At 40.9% G+C, this 26,539-nt stretch overlaps 1 protein-coding gene across 6 annotated transcripts in view; it reads right to left on the bottom strand.

Annotated features, from left to right (window-relative positions):
- The window catches only part of LOC125465753 (casein kinase I), an 89,709-nt gene extending 63,492 nt beyond the window's left edge, over positions 1-26,217 (bottom strand). For 4 of the 6 annotated variants that reach the window (XM_048559533.2, XM_048559537.2, XM_048559536.2 and 1 more), the window contains exon 1: positions 26,078-26,217. The gene's annotated coding sequence lies outside the window, so the exon portion shown is untranslated. The other 2 variants (XM_048559534.2, XM_048559535.2) reach the window with 2 other exon arrangements.
- Positions 26,218-26,539: the final 322 nt, after the last annotated feature.

The following is a 26,539-nucleotide window of genomic DNA, read 5'->3' as shown; positions in this document are numbered from 1 at the left end:
TAGGGGGCGCTTACCAATTGTACACAAAAATTGGCTTGATAGCAGGAGACAAGGTGGTGGTGGAGGGTATTTTTTTAAGATTGGAGGCATGTGGCCAGTGTTCCACAGGGACCAGTACCAAGTCCCCTTTTATTTAGCATTCATACAAATTATTTGCATGAGGATATTGGAGACATGGTTAATAAGTTTGTGGATGACACTAAAAGTGATGGTATGCTGGACAGTGAAGATTACAAAGAGATTTGATCAATTGGATCAATGGGCTGAGGAATGGCAGACAGGAGTGTAATTTGAATAAATGAGGTATTGCATTTTGATAAAACAACAAGGGCAAGACTTGCACAATTAATGGTAGGGCCCTGGGTAGTCTTGTAGAACACAGACCCAAGGGCTCATATTACATAAGTCTTTGAAATTTAGGCCACAGGTAAACAGGGTAGTTAAGGCAGCATTTAGCATGCTTGTCTTCATTGCTTCGACCATCAAGTACAGGAGTTGGGACATCGTATTCAGGTTGTACAGGATGCTGGTGAAGCCTCTTCTGGAGTGCTGTATGCAGTTCTGATCTCTCTTCTATAGAATGGATACTAGTAAAACTGTAAAGGGTGCAGAAAAGATTTACTGGGATGTTGCCAGGAATGGAGGGTTTGAGTTATAAAAAATAGGCTGAGATTTTTACCACTGGAACGTAGGACGTTGAGGAGTGATCTACTAGAGGTTTATAAAATCATGAAGGGCATAGATAAGGCAAATCTCAAGGGTCTTTTTCCCAGCATGGAGAGTTCAAAACTAGGGTTTTTTTTAGGAGCGAGGAAAAAATTTTAAAAAAGGACAGCAGGGGCATTTTATTTTCCACAGAATGATTTGTGGGGGGAATGAACTACGAGAGGAAGTGTAACTGTACCCACATCTACCAATGTTAAAAAGATATTTGGATAAGGACACAAATAGGAAAATGTTTGAGAGAGATATGGGCCAAATGCTGGCAAGTGGGACTTGTTCAGTTTGGGAACGTGGGTGGTGTTGGATAGGTGGACCGAAGGGTCTGTTTCCAAGCTGTTAGACTCTAAATCCAACTCAGCCAACTACCGACCCATCAACCCCTTCTTGATCAATAATGTAAGGTGTCATCAACAGCACTATCAAGCAGCACCACCTCAGCGATGCCCAGTTCGGGTTGCACCATGACAACTCAGCTCCTTATCTCATTCCAGCCTTGATTCAAAGCAAAAAAGCTGAATTCTAGAGGTGAGATGAAAGTGATATTGACATCAAGACTACATTCCATTGAGTGTGGCATCAAAGAGCCCTCATAAAACAAGAATCAATGGGTACTGGGGCAAATTCTACATCAGTTGGAGTCATACTTGACTCACAGCAAGGTGGGAGTAGTTGAAGGTCAATCACCTCAGCTCCAGGGTGTCTCTATGGAAGCCTCAGGTAGTAACCCAGGCCCAATCATCTTCAGCTGCTTCATCAACAACCTTTCCTCCATGTCAGAAATGGGGATGTGCAGTCATTGACAAACAATGTTCGGTGCCATTTATGACTCCCGAGATATTGAAAGAGTCCACGTTCAAATGCTACAAGATCTGCACAATATCCTGTCTAAAAGTGGCAAGTAACATTCACACCACACAAATGCCAGGCAATGACCATCTCCAACAAGAGACGATCTAGCCACTACTGTCCAGAAACTCAACTGGATTCATCACGTAAACAGTAGGTATAAGATCAGGTCCGGGGCCAGAAATACTGTGGTGAGTAACTCACCTGCTGACTCCCTAGAGCCTGTCCACCATCTTCAAGGCACAAGTCAGGAGTGTGATGGAATCCTCCCCACTTGCCTAGGACGAGTACAGCTCCGACAACATCCAAGATAAAGCATCCCACTTTAATGGCACCTCATCCACAAACATTCATTCCCTCCACCACTGATTTGCAAGGGCAGCAGAGTGTACTGTCTACAAGATGCACTGCAGGAATTCAATCGAGGATCCTTAGACAGCACCTTTTCAAACCCATGACCCACAACCATTTAGAAAGACAAGGACAGCAGGTACTTGGGAACATCACCAGCTGCAAGTTTCTGTCCAAGCCACTGCCCACTCTGACTTGGAGATATGTTGCCATACTTTTACTGTCACTGGGTCAAAGTCTTGGAATTCTTGCCCTAAGGGCATGATTGGTCTAATCTCAACATGTGGATTACAGCAGTTCAAGAATACAGTTTATTAGCACCTTATCAAAGGCATAGGGGCAGGTAATAAATGTTGGCCAGCTACTGGAGCCTATGGCCTGAGTTAATAAGAAAACTCTGTCAAACACTACATAAACTGACCTGTTAATAATTCAAGTATGCCAGCAATCTTGACAACATACAGGTTTTCTTTGTTAAATCCGTGAGACTCGATACATACTCCATGTAGTAAAACTTCAGAGTACAAAACAGTCTTCCCTCATGTTTACAATTCTTGTTTAGAAACCAGAGTGTCTTCCCATGAGCCCATTTGTTAATTAAACTTTAAAAAGGGATATTTTACGGATTCAAAAGTCATTATGAACAAGCGAATTCTAAAGCAGTGCTGAAGTTCACTTTTTAATCACCGTAAAGTGAAAACTCTTGCTAACTGTTAAGGCGACAAGACTACATCTTTGTTGTATATCTTAAAATAATTCATTTAGTGTTATTAAAAGTTGTCATAGCTCTCAGATATTAGTAGAAATTTCAACAGGCAACAATTCTACAAAAATGTAATTTTAAAAAGGTCAGCCCAAATAGATGCAAAGGCACATAGAAAATAACCATTACAAATCAAAACAGCAAGGCGCTGATCACTGCTGAACGTAACACTACAGCACCGACGTCAAAGATAGCACAATCCTGGCTCCCTTAAATGGAATGTTAGCTTGTACACTGACTATTACTTCAAAGAAGACATTACCATGGGTACGTTATTGAATCTTGTGAGCTTGTTGAGCATGGCCATAAAACATGAAAATGCTCAGCTTCAGGAGAATCAAATGAGATTTTTCAGAAAAAAATAAGTGAGGCCAACAGAAAAGCATCTGTAACACACTACACTCAGACCACAGTTTGAACATTAGAAATCCAAACCTCCAGGCTGACTCAATTCTATTTGGATTTAAATTTTTGTTTGCAAGTTTGTCTTAATTTAGTTAAGGATCTGGAGTTTGAGTGGTTTTAAATAGCATTTTTACTTTGACAAGTGATAAATCAGAAGGCAAAAAACATTCTACAACTTTAAAAATCGGTATCAGTGCAATGGAGTGAAATCAGCAGCTGCAAGACAAGACAGTCACTCAATTCAGTTCATTTGAAACTCTTAAGTAGCTTGTATCTTCCAGAACCAATGAGCATTAGGAATCAAACCACAATATGATACAACACAATGGCTATGAGCAACTTTCTATTAATATTTGCTAAGGTAGACAACCTCTATATGAAGAAACAAATAAACAGCTTATTTTTCATGCTGGGCAATTTAAAGTAATATGTTCAAGACCTAAAAATGGGAATGGGAGAGATAAAAAGGGAATTAGATTAAATTACTGATTAATATAAACACTGGAATCCTGAAATTCTTTTATAAACACCAACAGTAAAATGCAAGGTGGGGTCAAAAACAGACCAAATAGACGATCTTGGAGAAATGGAAGGCACAGCTAAGCGGCTAAATGAATAGTTTATATTTTTGTCTTTTGACAGAACGTGCCAATGCAATACATTGTTAAAAGAGAAGAAAAATGGATAAAGAAAATGGATAAAGAGGTTGTATTTGAAATAGTCACATTGTACACAGTAGGAATGTCACCTGATCTGAGTTAAATGAATTAAATGAGGGAAGTTTGGGTGAAAATTGAGAAGCCAGTGGCCATAATCCTCCAATCTTTTTTGGTTAAGGGACTGGAGGAATCCAAAAATTATACCCTCTTAAAGACAAGGCAAGACAAACCCAACAACTATAAAAGTCAGCCAACCTGGTTATAGGAAAAACTTCTGGAGAAAATAACAGGAGGTAGAATAATTTTGTATTTGGGAAAGTATAATGAAGCCTTCATATTTGATCATTTTTGTGGACAAATGGATTAGCATTTTAAAAAAAGGTCATGAAAGGGCATTGAAATATTTGCTTTCCACACAAGGCATTTCTTGATATTCGTGTGTTTTCTCAGTGTTTGCTCCCTGTGATGTGGAAATGTTGGTGTTGGATTGAGGTGCACAAACGTCAGAAGTCACGCAACACCAGGTTATAGTCCAAGAAGTTTATTTAAAATCACAAGACTTTGGAGCGCTGCTCATTTGTCAGGTGAAGTCTTTACCTGATGAAGGAGGAGCACTCTGCAAGTTTGTTTACTGGAAATGGCCTGTTCGGATTTCTGAGGCTCAGGTTCCAGTTTCAGCCTTCAATATTTTTGGGAGTAACTGGGAAGATGCCTGCTGAAAGAAAGCTTCTCCAATTCAGCTTTCCAGTTTTTGGAAAAGAATCCCTGCTGTGGGTCCCCCATGGTATATGGGTCTTGGTTCAGCTGCTCATGTGAGAAACCTCTGCAGGAAGAATGTATTGATTACTCCCAGAATGATTGCATTTACTGAAAAAAGGTCCTCAGAGACAACTGCATATGTACGGTGAGTGACATTCACGCTTGTATACGAGAATAGACAGCCATTGAACATTTCAAAACTCATCCTTTTTGTCTTAAGAACTAAGATCTTATCAGCCAAAAAGTGTTTTCTTTGACTGTGTATTCAGTTCAAATGGATGTGTTTAGCTACATTTTTATATTATAAAATGAGCATGATAACCAGCTTTGCATACTTATTCAATAAATTTTAAACATAAATACCTTACTGCATTTAAGAAATCTTGTTAATGGATTTGTCCAATTCTAAATCTAAAGATAAAGCATGCATCAGGCTGTATGGGGAACTGGGTAGAAGCATTAAATTTATGTTGTGACCCATAGTGTAACGGTAATAGAGAAATATAAAGGCATTCCCCCATCCAAGTCATAACAGAACTATAACCTAATATGGAAATTCAACATGGGTATAATGAAAGGAAAACCCAGTTGACTAGCTCAGTTGAGAATTCCGTTGAATTAACAGAGAGTGGGGTTGATACATAGAGACTTTTCAAAGGCATTTCACAAAATACTATACAACACTCATGCAAGAAAAAGTAATAAAAATTACAAGAAGGAGTGGCACATCATTATTTTTTTGTCCCTTAGACAGTTTGCTAAACTACCGATGAGTTGTTTTTCCAGACTAGAATAATGAAAACTACTGGTGTAGCGTTCCTCAGTCAGTATTAGGGTCACTGCTCTTTCTGAACTAGGTGTATGGGGCATAATTTCAAAAATAGTCAATACTTTGTTTTACTTCATATTATTGAATTTAGTTCAGAGCCAGAGATACCTACAGATACATGTTTGGAAGTGATAGTTTGTGAAATTTGTTTAAAACAAAATATCTTTGTACTTATACCATGAAGTTATGCAAAACCGTTATGCTTAAAGCAAAAATCATTGATTTGGCCTTTTGGGAAGGCTTCTGGAGATGTAAGACAGGCATTCAAAAATATGAATGGTTTTGATAAGAACAAATAATGTTGAACTGTTTCAAGTGGCAGAAAAAGGTCAGTAGCCAAAGAATAGATTTAAGATGTTCACAGATTTGTTTTCAAGAAACGCAGCATGTTATAATCCAGATTACCTGAAAGGAATCTGGAAAAGAGATTAAATAGCAACAGTTAAAAATAATGAAACCATAAAATAAACCAAAAAAGTTAAAAAACTATGAAACTATGAAACCATAAAATCTTAAATGGAATATATTTACAGGGCCAAGGGAAAGAAAAGAATGGGATGAGTCAAATAGCTTTACCCAAGGAAGTGGCACATTGACATGTGATGGATGACTCTATGATACCAAAACATTAATAAAACATTCCTCAGATTTCCCCACATAAGTAACTGATTGCAATTAAATTAACAAATATGAAGCCAAAATAATGACCCACGGAGAGAAAGTGGGAAAATAAAATCATAAGGCCAAATTAACCCCCTTGTAATATGTTGACATAAGCAAAGTAACAACAGGTGATGGCTCAGGCTTGTCAACCACCTTTGAACTCTGAGAAAGGGCAAGCTGTGAAAAGACCAAATAAAGAACTTTTTCCAAAATCTAAGTGAAGGTATAAGAAACAGTGACATTCGCACAAAACTCATCCATACAGTCAGTGCTTTATGCAATGATTTATGCGCAATGGAAACTAAATTTGTCAAAGATCAACAGTAATGTCATTCCAAGTCTTGAATTACATTTACATCGAGGATGAGATACATCGATAATCCTTCGACAGAATAAAAAGGTTGTTAGCCCCACTCACACAAACAGATATTGAACAATTTCACCACGATAGTCGTATATTTGAGAAAATGATCAGAACCACTTTCTAGATAAAGCCCAAATATTTTCAGGCATTTAATACTGAAGCACTTTCAATAGAAATTCTTACTGCCTAAGTAAAATGTTGAGTCAGACGGTGCACAAAATCACATTTAACGCATTCAATATTTTCTTCTCTGTTGGAAGTAGTGACTCATCCTGAAGTATGAATGTTTCTAGGCAGCAGATGTCAACAGACTGCAGTCACCACCTTGCTACGTCCAATCGCTCCTCACTCAGCATCTAGTTATTCATGCCTTCCAGGAGTTCTCTCACAATCACTGCAAAATGTTTCCCCTACCTACCACAAAGATGCCAAATTCAACTTCAAGAGCCTACTTATTGCTTAAGCAGAGACCTTAATAAATGCAACTGAATTTGTATCCCTTCCAACAGTCCTCAAGTGTTACCCATTTCTCACCACAAGTGCTGCCTGACTTTAATTCTACCAGAATTTTGTTTTTTTAAATTTCTGATTTTCAGAAGCTACGTAACTTTGCTTCTCCCTCTTCAAGGTTTGTATTCCTCTGCAAATGTGTGACATTAAATTTGAAAGTGCTGCCTGGCTCATTGAATATATTTAAGAAATTCAGAACAGAACAAGTTATAAAATGCCAGATTTCAATTTCAACCAGTTAAAAACTAAGTCTCAACTACTCTTCAGTAAAAGAAGACACCTCTCCCAATTCCGTTACAATGCAGTTACATTTCGATTTTATACCTGCTCTACATTGCAAATTGCTACATATCTGAAACAACCTCAATCACCTTGAACAATGTCCCCATTTGTAATAAAAAGTTAAGGACAAGCCTCAACTACGTTTATGATGTATTCAGTAACAGCAGAAAGTTTCAAATTTTTGTTAGACTTTGCTTGGCAAGTTACTAGCTAGATATCACTGTGGATGAGTGGATAAAGCTGCAGATGTCTGTCACAGCTAAATATTTATGACCCAAGTACCTTAAACTTTTCATTTTTGACATGACAAAGCAGGTTTTAGTTTTTTGCATATTATTCCAAATACATAGTACTGAATATTATTTTCCTCTCAAGGGGAGTGATTTTAGCACAGAAAGAAAAATGGAACCAATTCAATCACTCACCATTAGTACCAACTGATCGTAACCCACATATAGCATTTTAGATGCACATTAAGAGACTTTAATTCAGTTTCAACTCAGAATAACATCCCTACTGCAGTGTTCTTCATTTCTTGAAAATGTTCAAAACCTATAAAAGGCTGGAAAGACACTGTCAGCATCTCAAGAGCAAAGATAGATTCCAATTGTAGGTGTCAAATTTTCAGATGTTGGCAGATCTGCCATTCTTTTCCATTTCGTAAATCAGCTATCCACAGAAGCTCAAATGTAGGAAATACGTTTAGGATAGTTTAATACTTATTAAGATAAAGCCTTGTGCTAAAACTGCTCTGGATGGTCTGTGCGTTGTGATCAAAGAGAAAACTGTCATCTTATTGCTGAGCTGGACCTCAGTCCAACAAACAGAAATGAAGATATAAAGCAAACAAGGTCGCCCAGTCTCTAGGGTGAGAGTATATACAATCAAAATATAGCAGTCGTCATGTGCGATGTAAAAACCTTCTTTAAACCAATTTCTTGGATCTTGTAAGTTTGTCAAATGACAAATGATTCTGTTCAGAAGATAATGGTATTGTGCTAAAAGAAATTGCAGTCTGAATTCAATCAAAATTCAATTAAATAAAGGGGCAATAACTAGTCATACAACATTTCCCTTTCAATCTCTCAACTGAAATGAAGTTACTTGCACTCTTCTCCCCTCTTCAAATGGAAGGGGCTGTATATAGAAGGGGTTACTGCAAAGAGATCAAAATAAATTTGATACCAGACAAGATGGATAAAATTTTTGAAAATAAAATCAACTTATCGGATAAAAAAGGGATAAAAATTAGCAGTTCTGTAACAAAATTAAGCTTAGCTCGAACAGCAAGAAAATAAGATGCGCAGATCCTTTAAATTTGTATTATTGACAACAGCAAGTGACTTAAAACTATACTAGTGCAACCTATAGGAGTTAGAACATAGAACATTACAGCACAGCACAGGGCCTTCGGCCCTCGATGTTGTGCCGACCTATCATACCGATCTCAAGTCCATCTAACCTACACTACTCCATGTACGTCCATATGCTTATCCAATGACGACTTAAATGTACCTAAAGTTGGCAAATCTACTACCATTGCAGGCAAAGCATTCCATTCCCTTACTACTCTCCGAGTAAAGAAACTACCTCTGACATCTGTCCTATATCTTTCACCCCTCAATTTAAAGCTATGCCCCCCCGTGCTCGCCGTCACCATCCCAGGAAAAAGGCTCTCCCTTTCCACCCTATCTAACCCTCTGATTATCTTATATGTTTCAATTAGGTCACCTCTCAACCTTCTTCTCTCTAATGAAAACAGCCTCAAGTCCCTCAGCCTTTCCTCGGAAGACCTTCCCTCCATACCAGGCAACATCCTAGTAAACCTCCTCTGCACCCTTTCCAAAGCTTCCACATCCTTCTTATAATGCGGTGACCAGAACTGTACACAATACTCCAAGTGCGGCCGCACCAGAGTTTTGTACAGCTTCACTATAACCTCTTGGTTCCGGAACTCAATCCCTCTATTAATAAAAGCTAAAACACTGTATGCCTTCTTAACAGCCCCGTCAACCTGGGTGGCAACTTAAGGATCTGTGTACATGGACACCGAGATCTCTCTGCTCATCTACACTGCTAAGAATCTTACCATTAGCCCTGTACTTTGCCTTCTGGTTACTCCTACCAAAGTGCATCACCTCACACTTGTCTGCATTAAACTCCATTTGCCACCTCTCAGCCCAGCTCTGCAGCTTATCTATGTCTCTCTGCAACCTACAGCATCCTCCGTCACTATCCACAACTCCACCGACCTTAGTGTCGTCTGCAAATTTACTAACCCATCCTTCTACGCCCTCATCCAGATCATTTATAAAAATGACAAACAGCAGTGGACCCAACACCGATCCTTGCGGTACACCACTAGTAACTGGTCTCCAGGATGAACATTTCCCATCAACTACCACCCTCTGTCTTCTTTCAGCAAGCCAATTTCCGATCCAAACTGCTATATCTCCCACAATTCCATTCCTCCGCATTTTGTACAATAGCCTATTGTGGGGAACCTTATTGAACGCCTTGCTGAAATCCATATACACCATATCAGCTGGTTTACTCTCATCTACCTGTTTGGTCACCTTCTCAAAGAACTCAATAAGGTTTGTGAGGCACGACCTTCCCTTCACAAAACCGTGCTGACTATCCCTAATCAATTTATTCTTTTCTAGATGATTATAAATCCTATCCCTTATAAACTTTTCCAACACTTTACCAACAACTGAGGTAAGGCTCACTGGTCTATAATTACCAGGGCTGTCTCTACTCCCCTCCTTGAACAGGGGAACCACATTTGCTATCCTCCAGTCATCTGGCACTATTCCTGTAGACAATGACGAGTTAAAGATCAATGCCAAAGGCTCGGCAATCTCCTCCCTGGCTTCCCAGAGAATCCGAGGATAAATCCCATCTGGCCCAGGGGACTTATCTATCTTCACCTTCTGAAGGATTTCTAATACCTCTTCCTTCTGAATCTCAATCCCACCTAATCTAGTAGCCTGTATCTCTGTATTCTCCTCGACAACATTGTTGTTTTCTAGAGTGAATACTGTTGAAAAATATTCATTTAGCGCTTCCCCTATCTCATCTGACTCCACACACAACTTACCACTACAATCCTTGATTGGGCCTAATCTTACTTTCACCATTCTTTTATTCCTTAAATACCTATAGAAAGCCTTAGTGTTTACCCTGATCCTATCCGCCAACAACTTCTCACGTCTCCTCCTGGCTCTTCTGAGCTCTCTTTAGGTCTTTCCTGGCTACCTTGTAGCCCTCAAGTGCCCTAACTGAGCCTTCACATCTCATCCTAACATAAGCCTTCTTCTTCCTCTTGACCAGAGATTCCACCTCCTTCGTAAACCACGGCTCCCGCACTCTACAGCTTCCCCCCTGCCTGACAGGTACATATTTATCTAGGACACACAGGAGCTTTTCCTTGAATAAGCTCCACATTTCTAATGTGCCCATCCCCTGCAGTTTCCTTCCCCATTCTATGCTCCCTAAATCTTGCCTAATCTCATCGTACTTGCCTTTCCCCCAGCTATAACTCTTGCCCAGTGGTATACACCTATCCCTTTCCATCACTAAAGTAAACATAACAGAATTGTGATCGCTATCACCAAAGTGCTCACCTACTTCCAAATCTAACACCTGGCCGGGCTCATTACCCAGTACCAAATCTAATGTGGCTTCGCCCCTTGTTGGCCTATCTACATACTGTGTCAGGAAGCCCTCCTGCACACTCTGGACAAAAACTGACCCATCTATAGTACTCGAACTACAGTGTTTCCAGTCAATATTTGGAAAGTTGAAGTCCCCCACGACAACTACCCTGTCTCTATCACTCCTATCAAGAATCATCTTTGCTATCCTTTCCTCTACATCTCTGGAACTGTTCAGAGGCCTATAGAAAACTCCCAACAGGGTGTCATCTCCTTTCCTGTTTCTAACCTCAGCCCATACTACCTCAGTTGACGAGTCCCCAAACACCCTGTCGGCAACTGTAATACCGTCCTTGACCAACAATGCTACACCTCTGCCCCTTTTACCATCTTCTCTGTTCTTACTGAAACATCTAAATCCCGGAACCTGCAACCACCATTCTTGTCCCTGCTCTATCCATGTCTCCGAAATGGCCACAAAGTCCCAGGTACTAACCCATGCTGCAAGTTCACCCACCTTATTCTGGACGCTCCTGGCATTGAAGTAGACACACTTCAATCCAACTTCTTGCTTGCCGGTGCCATCTTGCTTCCCTGAAACTTTATTTCGGACCACTCTACTCTCAACCTTTTCTACAGTCGAACTACAATTTTGGTGCCCATCCCCCTGCTGAATTAGTTTAAACCCACCCGAATAGCCTGAGCAAATTTCCCCCCCCAGGATATTGGTACCCCTCTGGTTCAGGTGAAGACCATCTTGCTTGTAGAGGTCCCACCTACCCCAGAAAGAGCCCCAAATTATTCAAGAATCCAAAACCCTCCCTCCTGCACCATCCCTGTAGCCATGTGTTCAACTCCTCTCTCTCCCTATTCCCTCGCCTCACTAGCACGTGGCACGGGCAACAAACCAGAGACAACAACTCTTTGTCCTAGCTCTCAGCTTCCATCCTAGCTCCCTGAATTTCTGCCTTAAATCCCCGTCTCTCTTCCTACCTGTTGTTGGTGCCAATGTGGACCACGACTTGGGGCTGCTCCCCCTCCCCCTTAAGGATCCCAAAAACACGATCAGAGACATCACGCACCCTGGCACCTGGGAGGCAACACACCAACCACGAGTCTCTCTCATCCCCACAGAACCTCCTATCTGTCCCCCTAACTATGGAGTCCCCAATGACTAATGCTTTGCTCCTCTTCCCCCTTCCCTTCTGAGCAGCAGGGACAGACTCTGTGCCAGAGACCTGTGCCCCACTGCTTTCCCCTGGTAAGTCCCCCCCCCCAACAGTATCCAAAATGGTATACTTATTGTTGAGGGGAATGGCCACAGGGGATCCCTGCACTGCCTGCCGGTTCCTTTTCTGTCCCCTGACCGTAACCCATCTGCCTTTTTCCTGTATTTGAGGAGTAACTACCTCCCCGTAACTCCTCTCAACAACAAGGCATCAAACTGGAACCAGCTACACTGCTGGCAAGTGCGTTACAAGTGTTGTTTCTCTACCCAGAAGTAAACTCTTATTTCTTACTGGTACAGTAATATTAACAAAAATCAAAAGAACAACAGCCTCTCCAATAGGCAAAAAGAAACTAATACTTTACGCCATCACCTCAGGCTTAATATTCTCAGAGATAAGACTTGGTTACAGAGGCTCAATGGTAACTTTTGGTCTTTAAAGGCTTCTTTCTCTCGAGACATTAACAACAATTAAGTGCAGCTCTAAGCTTCAGAATAAATTTAAAGCTTTAAATAAATTACTAAAAACATTACAAACACTTTTGCTTAAAATTGCAATTTCTGTATTGAAAATAAAAGGACATTCAGCCACCAGGTTTATAAACATTCTTTCACTCATGACTAACTGACTATGATTTCAAGAGGTGTATAAGCCCACATGATTCAGTATAAAGGCCCATTTACAGAATTTAAACAGAATAGCTGAAAATGCACTTCTGGAAAACATAACACTATATTACAAAAGACCAAAAGAAAATCAAAAGGTCCCTGTAAATTCCATTTATTCCATCCAAATATTTTTAATAAACATGAAACTTGTTTAACTTGCAGTATAAGGAAAGTTGCTGCTCAATGCAAGATGTTTGTAAGTGAACATCCTCTGTAGTCATAATTCCAATTAACATAGGCTTATTTAATAAAGAAAACTCCTGAAACAGCACAGCTGCGTTGATAAAGTGGTGAGAGCCAGAAACTGAAATTCACGAATGTGCAATTTAACATGAAAATATGCACGAATCCATTCGGAAAATGTAAGCTTGCTCAAAATGTTCATTTGGTTTTGCACTAAACAGCAATTCAAGGAGCATGCTGATTTTACAAATCTTGCTTTTAACTCAGAATGGTCTCAGCACATTCTTCATGAAGTGGTTCGTTCACTTTTCACTGAAAAGTGTCAGAATCTGTGACAAATTCTATCTAAAATTGCCCAGTAGAAAGGTAGAAATAACAAGCTTTAAATCAACATGTACCACAGGATCAACTCTTGGTCCTCTAGAAAGTGGAGATGGGGCTAAATCAGAAACTAAGTCCAGGGCAGCTAAACACACAAATGGGGGAAAGTTAATTCAGTGTGGAGCTGGAGGAACACGGCAAGTCAAGCAGCAGAGGTGTAGGAGAGTCAATGTTTCGGGCCTAGGCCCTTCATCAGGGCTGGCGAGGGGGCAGGAAGCTGGGAAATAATGACAGGGAAAAGGGGTGAGGCTGGGGGAAGGTAGGTGGGATGGCGATAGGCGGATGCAGGTAGGGGTAATGAGGATTGGTCATTGGGAAGGCTGAGGCGGATAGTTGGGAAAAGAGATGCACAAGTAGTTCCAGGTCAAGGAAGTGGGGATAAGAGGGAGGGTTAGACAGGAGGTGGGGAGATTTTGAAATCTCCGCCTCAGGAGCCTACAGCCCGATTGCCTAAGCATAGAAACGCATCCAGTGCGTCATCCTCCGCCATTTCTGCCACCTACAATCTGATTCACCAAAGAGCTATTTCCCTTCTTAGACCTATCTGCCTTTCATAGGGACCACTCACTCCATGACTCCCTCGTCTGCTGCACACTCCCGACTAACACCACCACAGCCAGCACCTTTCCTTGCAACTGCAGGAGATGCTACACAGGCCCCCCAAGGCCCAAGACAAATTTTCCATACCCGACAGAGGGTTCACCTGTACATCCTCCTACCTGGTCTACCATATCTGTTGCTTCCAAATGTGGCCTCCTCTACATTAAGAGCAAATGAAGATGCTGACAGATATGGGAGGCAACGACCAAGTGGTATTATCACTGGACTGTTAATCCAGAAACCCAAATAATGTTCTGGGTACCCAGGTTCGTATCCCACCATGGCAAATGGTGGAATTTGAATTCAATAAACACCTGGAATTAAGAGTTTAATGATGACCACAAATCGTTTGTCAGAAAAACCCACCCGGTTCACTGATGTCCTTTAGGGAACGAAATTGCCATCCTTACCTGGTCTGGTCAACATGTGACTCCTGATCCACAGCAGTGTGGTTGACTTTTAACTACACCCCTGGGCAATTAGGGATGGGAAATAAATGCTGCCTAGTCAGTGATGCCCTCATCCTGTGATGAAGGGAAGAAAACATTTGTGGAGCACCTGCATTCCGTACACAATAATCAACACCGTCTTCCAGTCGCTAGCCATTTTAACTCCTCCTCCCACTCCCTGCGTGACATCCAGCCACAATGACACAATGCAAACTGGAGGAACAACACCTCATATTCCACCTCAGGAGCCTGATGGCCTAAAAACATTGAATTCATGAAAGACCTCAATAGGAAAAACTCTGAAAGTCATCATCATCAGGGTCAAAAACTTTCATTTGGAAAGACACAGGTTAATTAAGGAGAACCAGCATGGATCTGCTAAATAGGCAAATCTTTTCTGGCCAACTTTATTCATTTTTGATGAGGTAACAAAAGATTGTTCAAAGCAGCGCAATGAACGTACATTTAGATTTGTACAGGGCACTGGTCAACACTTTAGTGGGAGGCTCATTAAGCTACTGAAAGCCTATGAAAGCTAAGACAATGTAGTTGTACAGAATCACAGAAATCATAAGACAGAAAGAACCCATCTGGCCCATTGCGTCGGCACCAACTCTTCAAATGAGCATTGCTACCTAGTGCCAATCTCTTGCTTTCTACCCATACCCTTGCACATTATTATTCAAACAATCATCCAATGCCAGACTGAATGCCTCAAACTGAATCTGCCTCCACTCCACATCTTGGCAAAGCATTCCATACGCTGATTACTTGGGCATGAAAAATTAAAATTTTTTCCCCACCCTTACTTCTTTTCTAGATCACAATAACAACATGAGTAACATTCTACCTCAAAATTTTAGACAGACCTTTGTGACATAGATTCTAATACATCTCAGTAAAAAGAAATTCTACTAGAAGGATATACACTTAGCTCATAGTTGATATATATTCTTTATGAGTTAGTGTTTTTCCACAATCACCACCTCCAGGATCAGTTTTGGGTCCACAACACTTAGGAACAACTTGGACTCATATGAAGAAAGCAACCTGATAGAGGTTGCTGAAAAATCAAAAACCTGGCACATTAATAAGCTTCAGGATAACAAACAGGATGGTGAAATTGTCAGAAGCATGGCAAACAGAATTTCACGTACACAATATAAAATGACACACTTTGAGGGGGAGCTAACTACAGCGACAGGGAAAGTGCACAATTTATTGTATAAATGATGAGCTGTGACACATAGGTGTCGCTGTATATAAAAACTTGCTGAACTATCAATTTAGTTATGAAAAAGGTAAAGGTAAAGTTGGCATTTAATGCTGGAGAATCCAAGATAACAAAGCGTGAAGCTGGATGAACACAGCAAGCCAAGCAGCATCTCAGGAGCACAAAAGCTAACATTTCGGGCCTAGACCCTTCATCAGAGAGGGGGATGGGGAGAGGGTTCTGGAATAACTAGGGGGGGGGGGGGCGAGGTGGACTGAAGGTGGAGAGAAAAGAAGATAGGTGGAGAGGAGAGTATAGGTGGGGAGGTAGGGAGGGGATAGGTCAGTCCAGGGAAGACAGACAGGTCAAGGGGATGGGATAAGGTTGGTAGGTAGGAAATGGAGGTGCGGCTTAGGGTGGGAGGCAGGGATGGGGGAAGAGGAGGAACAGGTTAGGGAGGTGGAGACAGGCTGGGCTGGTTTTGGGATGCATTGGGGAAAGGGGAGATTTTGAAGCTTGTGAAAGTCCACATTGATACCATTGGGCTGCAGGGTTCCCAAGCAAAATATGAGTTGCTGTTCCTGCATCATTGTGGAACTGCAGGAGGCCCATGATGGGCATGTCGTCTGAGGAACGGGAGGGGAGAGTTAAAACGGTTCGTGACTGGGAGATGCAGTTGTTTATTGCAAACCGAGTGGAGGTGTTCTGCAAAGCGGTCCCCAATGTAGAGGTAGCCACACCGGGTACAATGGATACAGCATACCACATTGGCAGATGTTCATCTGCCAAATATGGAAAGTCATCTTGGGGCCTGGGACGGGGGTGAGGGAGGTGGTGTGGGGGCAAGTGTAGTACTTCCTGTGGTTGCGGGGAAGGTTCCGAGTGTGGTGGGCTTGGAGGGGAGTGTGGAGCGGACAAGGGAGCCACGGAGAGAGTGGTCTCTCTGGAAGAGAGAGAAGTGGGGGGGGATGGAAAAATGTCTTGGGTGGGGGGGTTGGATCGTAGATGGCGGAAGTGTCGGAGGATGATGCGTTGTATCTGGAGGTTGGTGGGGGTGGTATGTGAGAATGAGGGGGATCCTCTTGGGGCGGTTGTGAGGGATATGTTGCGGGCGTTCTCGACCACTGCGGGGGGGGGGGGGGGGGGTTCGGTCCTGGAAGAACGTGGACATCTGGGATGTGCGGGAGTGGAATGCCTCATCTTGGGAGCAGATGCGGCAGAGGCGGAGGACTTGGAAATAGAGGGAAGAATTTTTGCAGGAGGGTGGGTGGAAGGAGATGTATTCTAGGTAGCTGTAGGAGTCAGTGGGCTTGAAATGGACATCAGTTTCTAGCTGGTTACCTGAGATGGAGACTGAGGGGTCCAGGAAGGTGAGGGATGTGTTGGAGATGGCCGAGGTGAACTTGAGGTTGGAGTGCAAGTTGTGGGTGAAGTGGACAAACTGTTCGAGCTCCTGCACCTCCCAGTCACGAACCATTTTAACTCCCCCTCCCATTCTTCAGATGACATGTCCATCATGGGCCTCCTACAGTGCCACAATGATGCCACCCGAAGGTTGCAGGAACAGCAACTCATATTCTGCTTGGGAACCCTGCAGCCCAATGGTATCAATGTGGACTTCACAAGCTTCAAAATCTCCCCTTCCCCCACTGCATCCCAAAACCAGCCCAGTTCGTCCCCTCCCCCCATTGCACCACACAACCAGCCCAGCCTGTCTCCGCCTCCCTAACCTGTTCTTCCTCTCACCGATCCCTTCCTCCCACCTCAAGCCGCACCTCCATTTCCTACCTACTAACCTTATCCCATCCCCTTGGCCTGTCCGTCTTCCCCGGACTGACCTATCCCCTCCCTACCTATCATCTTTTCTCTCCATCTTCGGTCCGCCTCCCCCTCTCTCCCCCCATTTATTCCAGAACCCTCTCCCCATCCCCCTCTCTGAAGAAGGGTCTAGGCCCTAAACATCAGCTTTTGTGCTCCTGAGATGCTGCTTGGCCTGCTGTGTTCATCCAGCTTCGCACTTTGTTATCTTAGTAATGGTTTAATCTGTGGGTCACTACACCTCAAGTGAAGGGAAAGGTTGAGGAGAATCAACCATTCATGCTAGCTAACTTTAGTTGGAGTATCCAGTAGCCCATTCAACAACTCTGCCTTTACTGACAGTCTTCAAAAAAAAACACACGCACACACGACAAGCTAACCTTTTTAAAGTGACAACATCATTACATACACATGCAATGGGCTGAATAGTCACCATCTCAGACATATCTCTGCAGCATCTCTTGGCAGAGATTATCCACTCAGGTCCTGGAATGTACTCATTTTATTAGCTAACTTTAGTTGGAGGAGGAAATGAACTAAACCTGTTATCATTACTATGCATCACAACTTAGCTGTCCAACCACCTGAAATAACTGACAAAGGTGTTTAAAAGTACCAACTGGCTTACTTTTTTTAAAAAAAATCTTATTTTATTCTTCCATTTTTGAAGTTATAGTGTAATCGCTTTGGTTTAAATCGGTGCTTGTTCACCAGTGTAGGAATCATATTTCAGGAAAGGTGCAAAGGGTTCTTGTGGCACAGTGGTAACATTCCTACCTCCAAGATAGGAAGCCCAGCTTCAAGCCCCATCTACTCTAGAAGGATGTCATGACTTCTCTCAACAGGCTGATTAGGGAATGTCATTCAGGAAAGATGCAAAGGGTTCGTCTGGTTTGGTGGTAGTATCCCTACCTCTAGGCCAAGACATCCAGGCCCAAGTCCCATCGACTCCAGAGGTGTAAAACATCTCAGAACATGCTGAGTAAAAAAAAAACAAAACGATAGCTTTAGGATGGTGCAAAGGATTTCAAAATGGTCTGAAAAAGAGGTTTACCAGGATATTACCACAGATGAAAGACGTTAGTCAATAGGACACCATGGAAATATTAAGATCGTTCTCCTTGTATTTAGAGGTTTAAGAAATCCTCAGTACACTGCTACAGCAGACTGACCAAGACAGCATGTTACAGAGCAGACCAGACCCCCCACAAAATATTTTAAGACGGTAGCCTTGATGCTAACTACTACTTATTTTTTAAAAAAGGTAGATGTGAACTGTGTGCTCCAGATGTATGGCGATTAGTCAAACTACTCACCTTTAAACAGAACACAATTTAAATACTCTAGTTAAAGTACAAACAAAAGAAAAGAGGAATTTAGACTAACTTAACTAATGGGAAACTTAACCAAATAACAGGTACAAGCACCCATTACTAATTAAACGTTCCAGTATAGTAACATCCCCAAAACACATCCCTTGGCAGAAAGGTAAATTTAGACAGATTCTTACATGCAATTCTCCAATCCAGAAGAGAACAATATCAATAGAGATTTCAGAGGAAGTAGCAATTAGAAATCATTTACTGAAGTTCCAACTCTGAGACCCAAACAGTTTCTTACAGCTACAACTAAGAAAAAGAACTAGAAAGACTGATCTGAGAGAATTGGCAACCACCTTTCCATTATTAAGGTTTTAAAAAAAAACCTAAAAGCCTCCTAAGCTATTCACTTAGGCCATATCCAGTAGCCCATTCAACACCTCTGCCTTTATTGCCCCTCTTCAAATAAAAACAGACACAGACACAGACACAGACTAACCCTTTTAAAGTGACAACATCATTGCATATGTATGCAATAGGCTGAATAGTCACCATCTCAGACATATCCCCGCAGCATATCTTCGCAGACATTATCCACTCAGGTTCTGGAATGTACTCATTTTATTAGTATGCAAAATGCCATGGCAATGATATCTGTGCTGGCACACCCACATTCATTAAAATCGGAGTCGTGCTGGTTGTATATCTTCTGCATGATGAACTGGGCAATGTTCTAAGGAAGTGTGCACATTAACAGGTATCTTAATTATATCATAAATGAAAATCAAGTAAAAGCCCCCAAATTAAAACAGACCAAAAGATAACTACAACTATTCATTTACTTTGGAGTACAATGGGTACTTTTGACTTTTGATATGTTGTATTAGAAATTGACTGACCTGGCCTACACTGATCTTTGCATAGATAGTAAATTATGCTGCCAAAAAAAAGGGCATTTTTGTACTGAGCGAACCCAGTATAGACGAAAAAAAGTGTTTTGTTCAGGAATTTTTTCACTGCAGAAGCTTGTGGTACTCCTATGCGTGTAATGAGCTGGTTAAAAAAAAACAAAGTACCTTGTTCTCGCACTATTTTCAGCTGTGCATAAGGCAAACTTTTAAAATTAATAATTCGTTTACAATTTATTTGCAAGTATAAATTATTTCCAATTAAGATTTCAAAATTATGTTTCTCCCAGCAAATTAGTATTCATTGCATTTTCAGAATGCCAGTGTTCCTGAATACATGTGTGTACTTGGTCTTTTACGTAATACTCCAGCTTTCTACCTAAAGTGGCTATAAAGTAAGGAGCATGAATTCATGCACGTAAGTTTTATTCTGACATCAAATGACCTTGACAATCCAGTGACAGCTTTACGAATCAAAGTGGACACCTTATAATGGCACAAGCACCTTCCAGGAATTTCAGCAAACAGAAGCTAAATCCTCAGATGAATTTCTCTGCCAACCACAGGATCATGGAACATTTTCGATAACCTACACTTGTTTGGCCAAGATTGGTTCATTTCCACATAGACTATGAGAATAACCAAGAATATTTTGATTGTAAGTAACCCTAGGTTAGACCATAAAACATACACTCACCATATTAAGGATTACACAAGGTATCACAAAATGTTCTTGGAAACTTATTCCACCAAGTAAGAACACATCTGATTAAATATGGTGAAATTATACATTCAGGAAATACATCTACAGGTGGCAACGTGCACTCTACTGACTGACCAAAGTTCTTTTGACAGTACCTTCCAAACCTGTTATCCCTACCATCTCATGCTCAACAGATGCTTGGGTAGAACACCAGGTCCAAGTTTGTCTCCAAGTCTCATACCATCCTGACTTGGAAATCTATTACCATTTCTTTACTGCATCAAAAGACTGTGATCAGCCTCCACAATCAGCACTGCATGCACTATAGCTATCCAAGGTAGCTCATCATTGCCTTCTCAAAGGACAAGCATGGATGGGCAATATACATGAATTTGCAGTGCCGTTTAACTTACGTTTTAAGAAAAGTGATTTTGAAGCCTTCACTCTTTTTCAAAAATAAAGACACCACGGTATCTTTGATTTAATTGGGGATAAAATTCATCACTTGTGACCAGTTTTCACTTTATCTTCTGGTCTATAGGAAGCAGCTGGTCTTTAATTTCTATCATTCTCTTGTTTCAAGAAACAAAAGCTCTTGGCCCTTTCTGTTCATAAAAAAGTTAAACTGAGCATTAAATCTGGATAACTTTGAAATTACACTTCCAAAGAAGCAAAAAGTTGATTTTTAAAACAATCTATTCCATATCATCCTGTAGGCAACATTTGATCTTCCTGAAACTGTGAAGAGGGTGCATACAAAATTACTTTACAAGAAAATAGGATTGTTGTGACAGAATAAACAAACAGTCATATATAAAAAAATGCAATTAAGTATGAATGTTTTAACATTGAAAACATTGACAAAACCAGGCACACTATAAAGTTCTTCTTGGGTATATGCAAGTTATTGCACACAACAATGCTCTCAGGTTTGGCATGTAGCCATTGACTCCACGCAGAAATTTAAACACTTGAATACATGATTGCACAATATAAACTGTTAGCAGAGATGACCGATAGTCAGATCACTACAACAAATTTCCAAGTTAACTTCAGAATTTTTCTCCCCAAATTTGCCGTTGTCAAAATTAATCGCCTAACAATTAAGGGGGTGTTGCAATTTTTGCTATTGCAGAAATACCAAAATACGTCTGGGAAACACAGCATTGATGACAAACTATTTAAACATGCCCTACTTCTTCCACTACACTATCAGTATTCCCAATAATTGAATTCTGCTGCAATTTAATATCACATTAGTTTCATATTTGAATACAACCAAATAGTCAATTCTGTAACTTTCTTCCTCTCGCCTCATTAAAGAATTCAGTTCAAGATAATTTTAAACTCTTTGCCCATCAAAAGACTAACATAACTTGAGTTATAGTTATTCACACAAAACACCAATAAATTACAGTATCAGTCTACCTAGCTCCTTTTAGGATCATTAATGTCCTGTCTAAAAGCCCAACTATTAACAAAAACTTGTCAAGACATTTCCCAGTCTCCATCTGCATCAAGTACTTTCCACTAAAGTAAAACAAAAAATTATACTGGTCTAAGGAGCACAGGGTTTGCAATAAAGAAGTCAGCAAACTTCCTGAACATAGAAATTTTTGGCAGGATCCTTGCTTCTAACAAGCTATAGGAATGAACTGGCATAACTTGAGAGCTGAACCGATTTTTTTAAAAAATGCCATTGAATAAGTAAGTGTTACATAAATACAAAATCCACTTTAAGTGAGCAGTCAAAATATTGCCCCCAAAATGTATGGTGTAACAAAGTATTTTGAGTTAAATTTGAAAATGTATTGATTGTGTATATTAAGTGACTTGTTCCAATCCAGGGAGTTGGTTAGTTCAGTGTGCTGAACAGCTGACTTGTGATGCAGAGTGATGCTAACAGTATGGGTTCAGTTCCTGCAATGGCTGAGGTTATCATGAAGGACTCTCCTTCTCAACCTGTCTCCCTAACTAAGGCATGTCGACTCTTGCGTTAAACAAATCGGCTGTCTCTCTCTTGAATAAGATAGCAATCCTATAGTCTGGTATGTCCGTGACTATTTTATCTTTACTTCAATACAGTTGCAAGCACAAAACCACCACAAAATGGTGAAGCCATCAACAAACACATACAGCTAGATCCTGTATACACTCCACTGCAAAAGGAAAACTGGAAGTGAGGTGATCCAACTCAACGGACACCAGAGTTTAAACACCAGGTGGGAAAACCTAACAGCGCTTCATTGGAGGCTGCACTGATGTTACCCAGCAGGGTACCGAATCGTCTGCAGAACAACGAACCAGCTCAGTGAGCCAATCAACCACAACATCCACAACCTGAGCTACAAGTCTACTCAAAAACCTTACAAAGCCACGTTGCAATTGGTTTATCAATAAAATTAATCCAAGAAAGGCATATTACAACATTGTTAAAAATCAAAAGATTCATGTCAAAGGTTCAAAATACTACAAACTAAGCTAATAGTATAACTTGGCATTCGTATTTACAGAAGTTCAGGCTGCATCTTAGAACAGATAGCCCAATATTAAAAAGTGCCCAAAATGCACCAGACAATGCATTTAGTAGGATATGTTGGAAGAAGAGAACAATCAATGTCCAACATTTCCGAAATGCCATGCAGTAAAGTTAAAAGTGATCCAGGAAAAAGAAAGAAAAAAGAAAAAAGGAAGTCATGACAGACAAGTTCTCAAAATAATCAGGCCTCAAAGAGGTAGAATCCAATTTTTTCAAGCCACACAAAAGGGCTACTGCTAGCTTCAAAGTCCAGGATATAGGAGATCATTCAGATCCCAACAATCAGCTCGATGAGACAGCCAAACTAGAGACTTAGTGCTAACATACAACTTAGATGAAGTGAAATCTATTCATAAATGTATATTATGTCATACAGTAAGCAAAAATCTCAAGTGTAAACAATACTCAAGTAGTTTACAGTCATCGTTTAGATAGGATATTCAACCAAGATGTCCACCATTGTTTGGACGTATCAGAAAATAAAATAGTGGCTATCATCCCATAAGACCAGTTGGTTCTATTATATTATATTATACTAGATTCCCTAGAAGAATTCTCAAAAGTAAATCATATTCAAGATGCGTTATAACTGAAGTTATTTCAAACTTCATTTTACAAATGGAGATGCAGAGTTTGTTTCCCCCCACGCACCAAAGCAGCAGAGGCAACTATGAAACATACTTAGAAATCTATTTGGTTGATATTCTCCATCCCTCACCCCTCCCACTCCTTTCCATTTACATTCCTAATAGGATACATTAGTATCAACAATCTGCCCTCATAGCTGTACCATTTAAAGCTGCAGCTTTACATGTATACAGCACCTGCACAACTCTACAATTTGGGTTCAAAAAGGCACATTAAGCTTAAAGTTAAATAATCAAATAAGGTGGCAGTCAAGCATTGCAACTAACAAGCAAAGCTCTACTTATTGATATTATGGTTTGGGCATAATTCGATTGACATTCACTTATAATTGATGTCTCTAAGATTGTTATGTTTTGAGACTGCCTTAAACTTAAGGTAAAATGAAGGGGCCATATGATCTGTTTTGAAATCTGCTGATAGCAAGCAGTTTGACCGGGAGACATTAAGTGTGGGGGGGGGGGGGGGGGGGGAAAGCCTCATTGCTGTACTTTCCCAGTAAAACGCAGCAATGTGTTTTTAAAAACTGTCTACAGAGATGTTGAGACACTTTTGGTGCAGGTGGGACTTGGAGAGAGCGGCGTCAGCCTATGTTCAAAGAGTGGATAGAGGGAGGCTTAAGTCCCAGAAAAGTATGAGCGTAGTAAGCAGATATGCATTATACTGTATATTCGTATTGAAGATGGGTGACCTTATAGAGATCTATAAAATCGTAAGAGGTGTAGATAACGTAGATAAGGCAACAGATTTTCCCTATTGGAATGGGTGTCTAAAATTAGGGAGCATAGGTTTAAGGGTCCAGAAGGGCAATTTTTTCCATACAGAAGGCAGTGAGTATCTGCAAAGGCCTGCCAAAGATAGTAGCAGAGACAAGTACAGTTTTGTCATTTAGGAAACATTTAGACAGGCACGTGGATGGGTTGGATAGGCATAGAAGGATATGGACCAAATGGAGACTAATGGGACAAGTTTAATTGTTAAGAGTGGGCAGCATGGATAGGTTGAGACAAAGGGTCTGTTTCCATGCTATAAATTTCTATGACCCTACTGCAGAAAATTAAGAGAATTAAGAACAGATAATCAGCACTTCTAACTTGATTCAAGCCCCACATGATGTGTGTCTGAATGGAAATAGGCTTCAACAGGGGAAGGGTCCAAGTTATTCCTGAAAGTTCTTGACATGGCTAGTCTATCAGGAGAGTGAAACCAGCCACCAGAAAGCTGTTATAGTTCACATAGTAATATGTGTGAAAGCTCATTCTGAGATTACAGACTGAATTCATGAGGAGTTCAAAGCTTGAAGATTTACCCAGCTGGAATCAAGAACCTCTAAAGGGAAAACCTTATTGTGAAAGGCAGCTCACAGCCTGAGAACTTTTCAGCTCAGGAAAAGTACAGAAATAAATACAAACTTGGACTGGCTCCAAGTGAATGCCTACTTAAAGTTCAATATAATGTAAATGGAAAGTGTGCTTTTGCCTTTGTTCTTTTTGGCTTTTACAAAGTCCTAAACAAAAAAGTCTTTACTCTTTTGTTACAGGACAAGCCTTAAAATATGCAAACTTGTCAACGTTTCAACTATTAACTGAAAGTTTAAATGTCTTTTAGAAAAAAGTTATCGCTTGCTCTGGAAATTTAGCAGTTCAGATTTGCTCTTAAATGTGTTCACTGGTAACTTCGAATCTAAAGCATATATCATACCTCAAAACTTTAAACCAATGCTTTTAAAAGGCAAACCAAAGATGACATTAGCCATTTTGACACGTTATGGCATTGCACCAAGCAGAAAATCGATAATTAGCCATTGTCCATGGGGAACCATAAGTATTTCTATCCGCTACAGAGGACTTGCTTTGTTTTTGATTAGAAGGAATTAGGAGAGGGCTGTTGTAGAAAGGAAAATGGCAACAAATACAGTCAAATGAGAGTACTGTAAGGTTGAGTAACAACTATAATGCCTTATACAGGTGCTGTTCCATCCATAGTACCGTTTATGAATGCTAACTAGATTTTCATTTAAAAATTATTTAAAAAGACAGTAAACGTTTCATAGATACAGACAAAATGTACCAACGCTAATGCAGTCGCTTGAGCTGGATCGAACATGGAATTCATTCATCTGGTGGTTTCATGGTAAGTTCACCCAACACGGCCACCACCCGAAAAACAGTACTTAACTTGGTGCAATTCGATGCGTAAATTCTCCTACGTCTATACTGGCAAACGCATATGCACCGTCGATGGCCTGGACTTGAGCAACTTGGTAAAATCAATTAAAAATTCCATTTACAAAAATAAGAGAAAAACTAAAGAGTCCTTTATAGCGTTTTAAAGTGTTGCATCTGACATGGACGTCGGTGTTTCTCGTCACATCTAAAGCAACAAACTGAAAGCTTCTCTGAAGCAGGGGATACAGCGCAAGAGGCAGAGGGAACAGGATTTAGTTCATTTAAAAGCGGCAAGAGTCCATGAAGGCCTAGCCAAACACAACCGAGCCTAATCCTAAGTAATTCTTAGGACAAAAATACACAAATCCCGGGAGAGCAACAGCAAAAAACCAGCCACTCTCTTTCACCGCTCTGTTCTCAGAGGTGAGAAACACTTAATACCTTTTTCTAGGCCAGGGTTACAGCAGCTTCTTCCCTCATTTCTGTCTCCCTCTCTTGCTGTTTTTTTATATCACCGCTGGGATTTTTTCTAAACCTATTTCCAATCCAGCACCAGGGCAACTCCTTTGTGCATGCGCATTACCTGCCGACCGCCAGAGTCCACCGAACTTGCTGGTTTGGCGGGACTCACCGCGCGGATTGGTCCATTCTTCGGAAACCTCCACCATTTTGGAGCGTTGCTAGGGACGACCGCGACTCCGATTGGTTATTTGAACCGTCAATCAGGATACCCCCACCACAAGTTCGGCTGAGCAGGGAGAGGAAAGTTCAGGCGAAAGTAGTTGCCAGATGGTGGTCTCGCTGTAAGCGTCTTGTTGATAAGAGGCGGATAGTCCGTTTGCGTTTGTTCGGGGTGGGGGTGGGAAGAGAAGAGGCCTCTAGCAGTATTACAGCAGGACATGT

The sequence above is a fragment of the Stegostoma tigrinum genome, chromosome 30 (assembly GCF_030684315.1).
Source record: "Stegostoma tigrinum isolate sSteTig4 chromosome 30, sSteTig4.hap1, whole genome shotgun sequence".
NCBI classification, from domain to species: Eukaryota; Metazoa; Chordata; class Chondrichthyes; order Orectolobiformes; family Stegostomatidae; genus Stegostoma; species Stegostoma tigrinum.
This window is presented reverse-complemented; position numbering and strand designations above follow the sequence as displayed.